This window comes from Canis lupus, chromosome 7, assembly GCF_011100685.1.
Source record: "Canis lupus familiaris isolate Mischka breed German Shepherd chromosome 7, alternate assembly UU_Cfam_GSD_1.0, whole genome shotgun sequence".
NCBI classification, from domain to species: Eukaryota; Metazoa; Chordata; class Mammalia; order Carnivora; family Canidae; genus Canis; species Canis lupus.
Window position 1 is genome coordinate 53,375,535 of NC_049228.1, and position 12,487 is coordinate 53,388,021.

At 38.4% G+C, this 12,487-nt stretch overlaps 1 protein-coding gene across 5 annotated transcripts in view; it reads left to right on the forward strand.

Moving 5' to 3' along the window:
* TPGS2 (tubulin polyglutamylase complex subunit 2) overlaps window positions 1-12,487 on the forward strand; it is a 67,685-nt gene that overhangs the window by 16,705 nt on the left and 38,493 nt on the right. The gene's annotated exons all lie outside the window — the stretch shown is intronic.

Here is a 12,487-nt window from a genome sequence, read left to right on the forward strand (position 1 = left end):
CAGGCTTCTTAGATGGTCAGGAGTTTGCTTTTTATTTTTTTTAAGCATTTTTTTGCGGGGGAGGGGCAAGGGAAAGAGAATCCTAAGTACGTGGGGCTCAGTCTCCCAACCCTGAGTTCATGATTTGAGCTGAGATCAAGAGTTAGACACTTATGGGGGATCCCTGGGTGGCTCAGCAGTTTAGCGCCTGCCTAAACTGGAGACCCGGGATCGAGTCCCACGTCGGGCTTCCTGCATGGAGCCTGCTTCTCCCTCTGCCTGTGTCTCTTGCCTCTCGCTCTCTCTGTGTCTCTCATGAATAAATAAATGAAATCTTTAAAAAAAAAAAAAAAAAGAATTGGACACTTAACTGACTGAGCCACCCAGGCACCCCTAAGCTTTTAGTTTAATTCCAGTGAGTTAATATACAATGTTACATTAGTTTCAGGTGTATAATAACACAGTGATTAAACACTTCCATGCAGTGCCCTGTGCTCATCACAGGTATGCCTTAATCCCTATCATTTAACCTATCCTCCCTCATCCCCTCTGGTAGCCATCAGGCTTTTTTCTCTATAATTAAGAGTGTTTCTTGATTTGTCTCTCTTCCCCCCCCCTTTTGATCATTTGTTTTCTTAAATTCCACATATAAGTGAAATCATATGGTATTTGTCTTTCTCTGACTTACTTCACTTAGCATGATACCCTCTAGGTCCATCCATGTCCTTGCAAATGGAAATATTTTGTCCTTTTTTATGGCTGAGCAGTATTCCATTTACATGTTTTATGTATATAGACAGATATGCGTGCCACATCTTCTTTATCCGTTCATCTGTAGATGGACACTTGGGGTGCTTTCCATATCTTGGCTAATATAAATAATGCTGTTATATGAACATGGCGGTGCTTGTATTCCTTTGAATGACTGTTTTTGTATTCTTTGGGTAAATACCCAATAGTGCGATTGCTGGATTAGAACTAGGCTAGCTCTAAATTTAACTTTTCAAAGAACCTCCATACTATCTTCCACAATGGCTGTACCAGTTTGCGTTTCTACCAACAGTGCCAGGAGTTCCTTTTTCTCCATATTCTCACCAAACCGCATCACCTATGCTTCTTGTGTTGCTGATTTATATCATTTATATGCTGATTTATATGATTTATATTTATATGATTTATATGATTTTATATGATTTCATTTATATGATTTATATCATTTATATGCTGATTTATGTCATTGTAGTTTTGATTTGCATTTCCCTGATGATAAATGAGATAAGTGATGATCATCTTTTCACATGTCTGTTGGACATCTGTATGTTTTTCTTGGAAAAATGTTTCTTCATGTCTTCTGCCCATTTTATAATTGTATTATTTGATTTTTGGATGTTGAGTTTTTTAAGTTCTTTATATATTTGGGATACTAACCCTTCAGGTATGTCATTTGCAAATACTTTCTCCCATTCTGTAGGTTGCCTTTTAGTGTTGTTGATTGTTTCCTTTGCTGTGCAGAAGCTTTTTATTTTTATGTAGTCCCAAGAGTTTATTTTTGCTTTTATTTCTCTTGCCTCAGGAGACCTATCTAGAAAAAAACTTGCTTTGGCTGATGTCAGAGAAGTTACGCCCAGTGTTCTTTTCCAGGATTTTGATAGTTTCATGTCTCACATTTTAGTCCTTAATCCATTTTGAATTTATTTTTGTGTATGGTATAAGAGAGTTGTCCAGTTTTTTTTTTTTTTTTCTTTTGCACCTCTCTATCCACTTTCCCAGCACCATTTGTTGAAGAGATTGTTTTTTTCATATTGGATATTATTTCCTGCTTTGTCAAAGATTGTCCATCTACATGTGGGTTTATTTCAGGGTTTTCTATTCTGTTTTATTGATCTGTGTGTCTTTTTTATTTATTTATTTATTTATTTATTTATTTATTTTTAATTAATTTATTTATTCATGAGCGATAGAGAGAGAGGAAGAGACACAGGCAGAGGGAGAAGCAGGCTCCATGCAAGGAGCCTGATGTGGGACTCGATCCTGGGTCCCCAGGATCACACCCTGGGCTGCAGGCGGTGCTAAACCGCTGCAGCACCGGGGCTGCCCTGTGTGTCTTTTTTATATGCCAGTACCATACTGTTTTGATTACTACAGCTTTGTAATAATAACTTGAAGTCCAGAATTCTGATGTCTCCTACTTTGCTTTTTTTTTTTTTTCCCCCAAAACTGCTTTGGCTATTTGGGGTCCTTTGTGGTGCTATACAAATTTTAGGATTGTTTGTTCTAGCTCTGTGAAAAATGATGTTGGTATTTTGATTGAGATAACAATCTGTAGATTGCTTTGGGCATCATAGACATTTTAACAGTATTTGTTCCTCCAGTTATACGGAGGTAAGAAATATCTTCCCCATTGTCTTCAATTTCTTTCGTCAGTGTTTTTGTTTTTTTAAAAAGAGATTTATTTATGTATTTTAGAGAGAGCATGTGCAAGCAGGGGAAGGGGAAAAGGGAGAGGGAGAATCCTCAAACAGATACCCTACTGAGCACAGAGCCCTACACAGTGCTTAATCCCAGGACCTGAGATCATGACCTGAACTAAAATAAAAAATCAGATACCTAACTGAGCCACCCAGGTGTCCCTCTTTCATCAGTGTTTTATAGTTTTCAGAGCACAGGTCTTTCACCTTGTTGACTAGCTTTATTCCTAGGTTTTTTATGCAATTGGAAATGGGATTGGAAATGGAAAGAAAACATTCTTAATTTCTTTTTCTGCTGTTCATTAATGGTGTATAGAAATGCAACAGAATTCTCTACATTGATTTTGTGTCCTATGACATTATTAATTTCATGTATCAGTTCTAGCAGTTTTTGGTGGAGTCTTTCAGGTATTTTACATGGAGAGTCATGTTATCTGTATATATTGAAAGTTTGACTTTTTCCTTACCAATTTGAGTGCCTTTTCTTTTTGTTGTCTGAGTGCTGTGGCTAGTATTTCCAGTTCTATGTTGAATAAAAGTGGGGAGAGTGGACATCCCTTTAAAAACGTATTATGCCAATATATACACCAATAAATTAGGCAATCTAGAAGAAATGGATGCATTTCTGGAAAACCACAAATTACCAAAACTGGAACAGGAAGAAATAGAAAACCTGAACAGGCCAATAACCAGGGAGGAAATTGAAGCAGTCATCAAAAACCTCCCAAGACACAAAAGTCCAGGGCCAGATGGCTTCCCAGGGGAATTTTATCAAACCTTTAAAGAAGAAACAATACCTATTCTACTAAAGCTGTTCTGAAAGATAGAAAGGGATGGAGTACTTCCAAACTCGTTTTATGAGGCCAGCATCACCTTAATTCCAAAACCAGACAAAAACCCCACCAAAAAGGAGAATTATAGACCAATACCCCTGATAAACACAGATGCAAAAATTCTCAACAAGATACTAGCCAATAGGGTAGCCCGGGTGGCTCAGCGGTTTAGCGCCGCCTTCAGCCCAGGGTGCGATCCTGGAGACCCGGGATCGAGTCCCACATCGGGCTCCCTGCATGGAGCCTGCTTCTCCCTCTGCCTGTGTCCCTGCCTCTCTCTCTCTCTCTCTCTCTCTCTCTCTTTCTCTCTCTCTCTCTCTCTCATTAATAAATAAATAAAATATTAAAAAAAAAAAGATACTAGCCAATAGGATCCAACAGTACATTAAGAAAATTTTTCACCAGGACCAAGTGGGATTTATCCCCAGGATGCAAGACTGGTTCAACACTCGTAAAGCAATCAACATGATAGATCATATCAACAAGAGAAAAAACAAGAACCATGTGATCCTCTCAATAGATGCAGAGAAAGCATTTGACAAAATACAGCATCCATTCCTGATCAAAACTCTTCAGAGTGTAGGGATAGAGGGAACATTCCTCAATATCTAAAAAGCCATCTATGAAAAGCCCACGGCAAATATCATTCTCAATGGGGAAACACTGAGAGCCTTTCCCCTAAGATTAGGAACACGACAGGGATGTCCACTCTCACCACTGCTATTCAACATAGTACTAGAAGTCCTAGCCTCAGTAATCACACAACAAAAAGAAATAAAAGGCCTTCAAATTGGTAAAGAAGAAGTCAAACTCTCCCTCTTTGCAGACGACATGATGCTGTACATAGAAAACCCAAAAGACTCCACCCCAAGATTGCTAGAACTCATACAGCAGTTCAGCAGTGTGGCAGAATACAAAATCAATGCCCAGAAATCAGTGGCATTTCTATAGACTAACAATAGACTGAAGAAAGAGAAATTAAGGAATCAGTCCCATTTACAATTGCACTCAAAAGCGTAAGATACCTAGGAATAAACCTAACCAAAGAGGTAAAGGATCTATACCCTAAAAACTACAGAACACATCTGAAAGCAATTGAGGAAGACAACAAAGAGATGGAAAAATATTCCATGCTCATGGATTGGAAGAGTTAATATTGTGAAAATGTCAGTGCTACCCAGGGCAGTTTACACATTCAGTGCAATCCATATCAAAATACCATGGACTTTTCTTCAGAGAGTTGGAACAAATCTTAAGATTTGGGTAATCAGAAAAGACCTCGAATAGCCAGGGAAATTTAAAAAAGAAAACCAGAGCCACAGGCATCACAATGCTGGATTTCAAGTTATACTACAAAGCTGTAAAGCTGTGATCATCAAGATGGTGTGGTACTGGCACAAAAACAGACACATAGATCAGTGGAACAGAATAGAGAACCCAGAAATGGGCCCTCAACTCTATGGTCAACTAATATTCGACAAAGCAGGAAAGACTATCCACTGGAAAAAGGACACTCTTCAGTAAATCGTGCTAGGAAAATTGGACAGCCATGTGCAGAAGAATGAAACTAGACCACTCTCTTACACCATACACAAAGGTAAACTCAAAATGGATGAAAGATCTAAATGTGAGACAAGATTCCATCAAAATCCTGGAGGACAACACAGGCAACACCCTTTTTGACCTTGGCCACAGCAACTTCTTGCAAGATACATCTATGAAGGCAAAAGAAACAAAAGCAAAAATGAACTATTGGGACTTGAATCAAGATAAAAAGCTTCTGCACAGCAAAGGAAACAGTCAACAAAACTAAAAGACAACCTACAGAATGGGGGAAGATATTTGCAAATTACATACCAGAGAAAAGGCTAGTATCCAAGATCTATAAAGAACTTATTAAACTCAACAGCAAAGAAACAAACAATCCAATCCTGAAATGGACAAAAGACATGAACAGAAATCTCACAGAGGAAGACATAGACATGGCCAACAAGCACATGAGAAAATGCTCCGCATCACTTGCCATCAGGGAAATACAAATGAAAACCACAATGAGATACCACCTCACCCCAGTGAGAATGGTGAAAATTAACAAGACAGCAAACAACAAATGTTGCAGAGGATGTGGAGAAAAGGGAACCCTCTTGCACTGTTGGTGGGAATGTGAACTGGTGCAGCCACTCTGGAAAACTGTGTGGAGGTTCCTCAGAGTTAAAAATAGACCTGCCCTACGACCCAGCAATTGGGTCCCCAATCTTTTGGGGATTTACCCCAAAGATACAGATGCCGTGAAACGCCGGGACACCTGCACCCGGATGTTTATAGCAGCAATGTCCACAATAGCCAAACTGTGGAAGGAGCCTCGGTGTCCATCAAAAGATGAATGGATAAAGAAGCTGTGGTCTATGTACACAATGGAATATTACTCAGCCATTAGAAACGACGAATACCCACTCTTTGCTTCAACATGGATGGAACTGGAGGGTATTATGCTGAGTGAAGTAAGTCAGTCGGAGAAGGACAAACACTATATGGTTTCATTCATTGGGGGAATATAAAAATAGTGAAAGGGATTAAAGGGGAAAGGAGAGAAATGAGTGGGAAATCTCAGAGAGGATGACAGAACATGAGAGACTCCTAACTCTGGGAAACGAACAATGGGTAGTGGAAGGGGAGATGGGTGGGAGGATGGGGTAACTGGATGACGGGCACTGAGGGGGCCACTTGACCGGATGAGCACTGGGTTGGCAAATAGAACTCCTATAAAAAAAAATATATATATACAAAAAAAGAGCAGCTCTGGTGGCTCAGTGGTTTAGCACCACCTTCAGTCCAGGTTGTGATCCTGGAGACCTGGGATCAAGTCCCATGTCAGGCTCCCTGCATGGAGCCTGCTTCTCCCTCTGCCTGTGTCTCTGCCTCTCTCTCTCTCTCTCTCTCTCTCTCTCTATCTCTCATGAATAAATAAAATATTTAAAATATATATATACAAAAAAAAAAAGAATCTATTGACCATAAAAAAAAGAGAGAGAGAGAGCGGACATCCTTGTCTTATTCCTGACCTTAGGGGAAAGCTCTTTTTCCCCATTAAGGATGATGCTAGCTGTGGGTTTTTCATATATGTCCTTTATTATGTAGAAGTATATTCTCTATAAACCTATTTTATTGAGGATTTTTACCATGAATGGATGTTGTTGTACTTTGTCAAATGCTTTTTCTGCATCTATTAAAATAATCATATGGTTGTTATCCTTTCTTTTATTAATGTGATGTATCACATTGATTAACTTGAAAATATTGAACTACCCTTTTAGTCCGGAAGTAAATTCTACTTGATTGTGGGATTTTTTTTTTTTTTCAATGTTTTGTTGGATTTGGTTTGCTAGTATTCTGTTGAGGATTTTTGCATCTATGTTCATCAGGGATATCGTTCTCTTTTTTTAGTGGTGTCTTTATCTGGTTTTGGTATCAAGATAATGCTGGCCTCATAGAATGAATTTGGAAATTTTCCTTTACTATTTTTTGGAATAGTTTGAGAAGAATAGGAATTAACTCTTCTTTAAATGTTTGGTAGAATTCCCCTGTGAAGCTGTGTGATCCTGGACTTCTGATTTTGGGGAGTTTTTTAGCATTCAGTTTCTTTGCTTGTTATTGGTCTGTTCAGATTTTCCATTTCTCCCTCTTTCGTTTTAGTTGTTTATATATTCTAGGAATTTATCCATTTATTCTTGGTTGTCCATTTTGTTGGCATATAGTTTTCAATCATAATATTCTCTTATGATTATATTTCTGTGGTGTTGTTATTTCTTCTCTCTCATATGGCTTATTTGATTTCTTTTTCTTTTTTTCCTGACAAGTCTGGCTGGAGGCTTGTCAATTTTATTGATTTTTTTTTTTTCTCAAATAACTGGCTCCTGGTTTCATTGATCTGTTTCATTGGTTTTTAGTTTCTGTATCATTTATTTCTGCTCTACGCTTTATCATTTCCTTCCTTCTGGTTTTAGACTTTTCCTTTGTTCTTTTCCTAGCTCCTTTGGATATAAGGATGATAGGTTGTTTATTTGAGATTTTTCTTGCTTCTTGTGGTAGGGCTGTTTAAATCTCCCTCTTAGAACCACTTTTGTTGCAACCTGGAGGTTTTGGACCATTGTGTTTTCATTTTCCTTTGTTTCCATGTACTTCTTAATTTCTTGTTTGATTTCCTGGTTGACGCATTCATTGTTTAATAGCATGTTATGTAACCTCAAACTATTAAATAACATGTTATTTAACCTCCTGATTTTTTTCTTGTGGTTGACTTCTAGATTCATAGCATTGTGGTCAAAGATGTGCATGGTATGATTTTGATCTTTTTTTTTTTTTTTAAGATTTTATTATTAAGAGAAAGTGAGCACAAGTGCAGGTGGGGAGGGGCAGAGGAGAGGGAGATACAAACTCCTTGATAACAGGGAGTGTCACTATGCAGGGCTCAGTCCCAGGACTCTGAGATCATGACCTGAGACAAAGGCAGATGTTAAATCAACTGAGCCACCCAGGCGCCCCGATTTCAATCTTCTTGAATTTGTTGAGATTTGTTTTGGAGGCTAATACGTCATCTATTGTGGAGAATGTTCTGTGTGCACTTGAAAAGAATGTATATTCTGCTATTTTAAAATGGAATATTCTGAATATATCTGTTAAGTCCATCTGTTCCAGTGTGTCATTCCAAGCCATTGTTTGCTTATTGATTTTCTGTTTAGATGATCTGTCCATTGATGAGAGTGAGGTGTTAAAGTCCCCATGTGTTACTGTGTTATTATTGATTAGTTCCTTTATGTTTGTTACTAACTGCTATATAGTTGAGTGTTCCTCTGTTGGATGCATAAATATTTACAATTGTTATATCTTCTTGTTGGAATGTCACCTTTATTAATATTTTAGCATCCTTCTTTGTGTCTTGTTACAGTCTTTGTTTTTTGTTTGTTTTTTTTAAAGATTTTATTTATTTATTCATGAGAGACACACAGAGAGAGAGAGAGAGAGAGAGAGAGGCAGAGACACAGGCAGAGGGAGAAGCAGGTTCCATGCAGGGAGCCTGACGTGGGACTCGATCCCAGGTCTCCAGGATCAGGCCCTGGGCTGAAGACGGCGCTAAACCACTGAGCCACCTGGGCTGCCCAGTCTTTGTTTTAAAGTCAGTTTTGTCCAATATAAGTATTGCTACTCTGGCTTTCTTTTGACATCCACTTCTATGATAGATGTTTATCCATTCCCTCACTGGCAATCTGCAGATGTCTTTGGGTATAAAATGAGTTTCTTGTAGCAGCATATAGTTAGATCTTGGTTTTTTATTGTCACTCTGTGTTTGATGGGAGCATTTAGTGCATTTACATTCAGAGTAATTATTGATAGATATGTGTTCATTGCCCTTTTATTAATTGTGGGTTTTTTCTGAAGATTTTCTTTGATCTTTTCTTCTCTGTCTTTGATGTTTTGCTGATTTTCTTTAATGATATATTTGGATTTCTTGATCTTTATTCTTTGCATATTTACCAGTGGCTTTTTATATATGACTGCCACTAGGTTTGCATATAAACTCTTCGCATACAGCAGTCTGTTTGAAGATGATGATCATTTAAGTTTGAACCCATTCTTTTCTCCTCTCTTCCCCACATTTTTAGTATATGTCATTTTATATCCTTTTTGTGAGTTCTTTGACTGATTTTTTTATAGCAGTATCCATTTTTACTCCTTTTGTATTTCCTACCTTCATACTATTACTTTGGTCTCTCCTTTCCACCCAGGAGGAGTTTGCTCTTTATTATGAGAGCAAAGACGAGCCATTGAAACGTTTTAAATAGGGACTGGGAAGGTCAGATCTCTGCTTTGGAAAAATCATTGTGTCTGAGGAGTAGCAAATGGATTTGACTAGGGGGCAAAAAATTACCCTGCCATTTAATGAGTGCTTATTAACACATGTCATATAATTTATTTTAGTTAATCATCATAACCCTGCAAGGTAGGTATTGATATCTCCATGTTATAGATGAGGAAACTGAGGCCCAGGGAGGTTAAAGAATTTGTCCCAGCTCAAATAGCTACCAAGTCACAGAGCCTGAATTTGAACTCAGAGTTACTTGCCTCTAAGGATGTGGCATGTTTGCTCTGCCAGACTGCCCTTGTAATGGAAGGCAGCTCTGTGGCAGCCTTCCTCTGGTCAGCCAGGCATCCCACAGTATGTGTGCATGTTCAGTCCCTGCCAGCGGGGCTCACCTTCCCTGGGCTGTGCCAGCAGCACTTTCTCTGGCAGTTCAGTAATTGATAGTTAAAGTTTCTCTCCAGGACCTCAGTTGAGCCAGAACTCCAGCTTCTCATGGGCTCACTTAGTCTCCACCCCCGTTTCCACTCAAGTTCATAATAGAAAAGGGAATTCTAGAACACTGTATATCTCTTACACTCTTACTGGCTGATTGGACAGAGCCTGCTTCCAGTGTAGCTATGCTAGCCTGGCCCTGTTGACATTGTTACAGCCCTATCTGATCCTTATAAGGCTTAAGTCAGCCCTTGAGGGAGAACTGCTTCAGGCCACTTTTGGGAAAGCCAGATTCTGGTGTTTTCCTGTCTGCCTGAGAGAAGGAGGTTCCTGGCTTGGAAATCTCGGTTCACAGAACCTGGGTGGGAGGATAAGTGCGCAGGAAGGCCTTGTCCTGACTGGAACACCATTTAGGTTATGTCATATTATGTTACTTATTTAATGAAGTAATTTCTGAGGCATATTCTTCCTTATGTCTTATACCAGATATTCCCCCAGAACTCTAAGATGACTTTATTCATTTGTCCTAGTTGAACTTACACTGTAGTTTATTTATTTGGAGCATGCCTTCCATGGCTGCTTTTTAGGGCTGGAGTGTTTTGCCTCTGATCTCATTTAAATCTAACCTGCCTCCTGAACAATGCATCTTTATTGGGTTCTCTTCAGCTTAGACTGACATTTAGGAGGATGTAGTTATAGAGCTGGACAAATCGCCATGGGAGATCTGAAAGAAGTAAAGGGTAAGTATGAGAGAGATTTTTAGCTAACTGAAACAGTTAATGGAACATTTTCTTTAGACGTACTCAGTTGGGGGAATTTCTGTGGAAGCATCTAGAATAATAAGATAAATTGATTTGGAATTTTCCATTGAGTCCTTTACTTGCAATATCCTAGACTTAATTAAAGTATAAACAGCATTAGGATCAGTAACATAGAAATTATTTGTGCAGTTCCTTGGCTGAACTTTTTGAAGGCCTGTGGGATACTTAAAAGCTAATGTGTGGATGCAGACAATAGAGTTTGGGGTGTGTACTTTTTTTTTTAAGACTCAGTCTTTAACACTTTTTTTTTTTCTAAATATGCTGGACAAAACACGGTCAGTACAGAAAACATGGAAAATACAGAAAAGGAAAAAAAAATGAAAAGTCCTTTTGGAAGGACTTTATCTCTTAGAGGTAATCACTGTTAGTATACTTTTAGTTTTGTGGTGGATGGATGGTGAGCAATTAGTAGTGTGGTCTAGGGACCACCCCCACAAAGAGTGCATAAATGGAAAGTGGTCCATGGACTTCTTGAAATGTATGTCAAATTTACTAATATATACCTTTTTCTACAGAGTTATTTCTTCCAATTTTGAAAGGGATTCATAACCCTAAGAAGCTTAACAGCAGGTTTTTATAATAATTTTTTTTTAACTGAAGCATAGTTGATGCTCAATGTAAATTAGTTTCAGGTGTACAATGTAGTGACATGTTTATACATGCTGTGCTCACCACACGTGTAGCTACCATCTGTTACCATCCAATGTCTTTTACAGTACCATTGACAGTATTCCCTATGCTGTGACTTTTATCCCTGTGATTTATACATTCTATACTTCTGGAAGCCTGTACGTCCCCTTCCCCTTAACCACTTTTGCCTATCCCCTGCGCCCCAGCAACCATCAGTTTGTTCTTTGCATTTTTGGGTCTGTTTCTACTTTTTCTTTTCTTGTTTTGGTTTTTAGATTCCCCATATAAGTGTAATGATATGATATTTATCCTTCTCTGACTTACTTCACTTGGCATAATACCCTCTAGGTCCATGCATGTTGTTGTAAATGGCAAGATTGCATCCTTTTTTTCATTCTTTTTTATGGCTGGGTAGTATTCTGTTGTACCATGTATATTACATTTTCTTTATTCATCTTGGCTTCTATATCTTGATATTTTAAAAATGCTACAACAAAAACAGGGATAACCTATAACTTTTTGAATTCATGTTTTCATTTTTGGAGAGGTAAATACCCAGTTCTGGAATTACTGGATCATGAGGTAGTTCTATTTTTAATTTTTTGAGAAATCTCTATACTGTTTTCCACAGTGGCTGCACCAGTTTACATTTCTACCAACAATGCACCAAGGGTTCCTTTTCCCCACATCCTCACTAATATTTGTATCTTGTCTTTTTGATTCAAGCTATTCTGACAGGTGTGCAGTGATATCTCATCATGGTTTTGATTTGCATTCCTCTGATGTTAAATGACGTTGAGCATCTTTTCATTTGTCTGTTGGCCATCTGTATGTCTTTGGAAAAACGTCTGTTCAGGTTCTTTGCCCATTTTTTAATTGGATTATTTGAGGTTTTTTGGTGTTGAGTTGTATAAATACTTTATACATTTTGGATATTAACCCCTTGTTTGATATAACATTTGTGAATATGTTCTTCCATTCCGTAGGTTGCCTTTTCATTTTGTAGATGGTTTCCTTTGCTATGAAAAAACTTTATGTGTTGTTGTAGTCTTTTTTTTTTATATATATAAAGACTTTATTCATAGAGACACACAGAGAGAGGGGCAGAGACACAGGCAGAGGGAGAAGCGGGCTCCATTCAGGGAGCCTGACGCGGGACTCGATCCCGGGACTCCAGGATCACGCCCCGGGCTGCAGGCAGCGCTAAACCGCTGGGCCACTGGGGCTGCTCTGTTGTTGTAGTCTTGATAGTTTATTTTTGCTTTTGTTTCCTTGCCTGAGGAGATCTATCTATAAATGCAACAAGTTTTTCATTCAAAATAGAGGTTAAGACTTTATGTGTTATTTGTTGGTGCCTACTTTTGTCATTTAAGTAGTGAAGGGCAGAAGCTTTAAGCTGATCTGAAACTCCCTCACCCCACTTATTTACCCAAGTGGTTGCTGAAGAGCCTGTTTCCGCAGAAG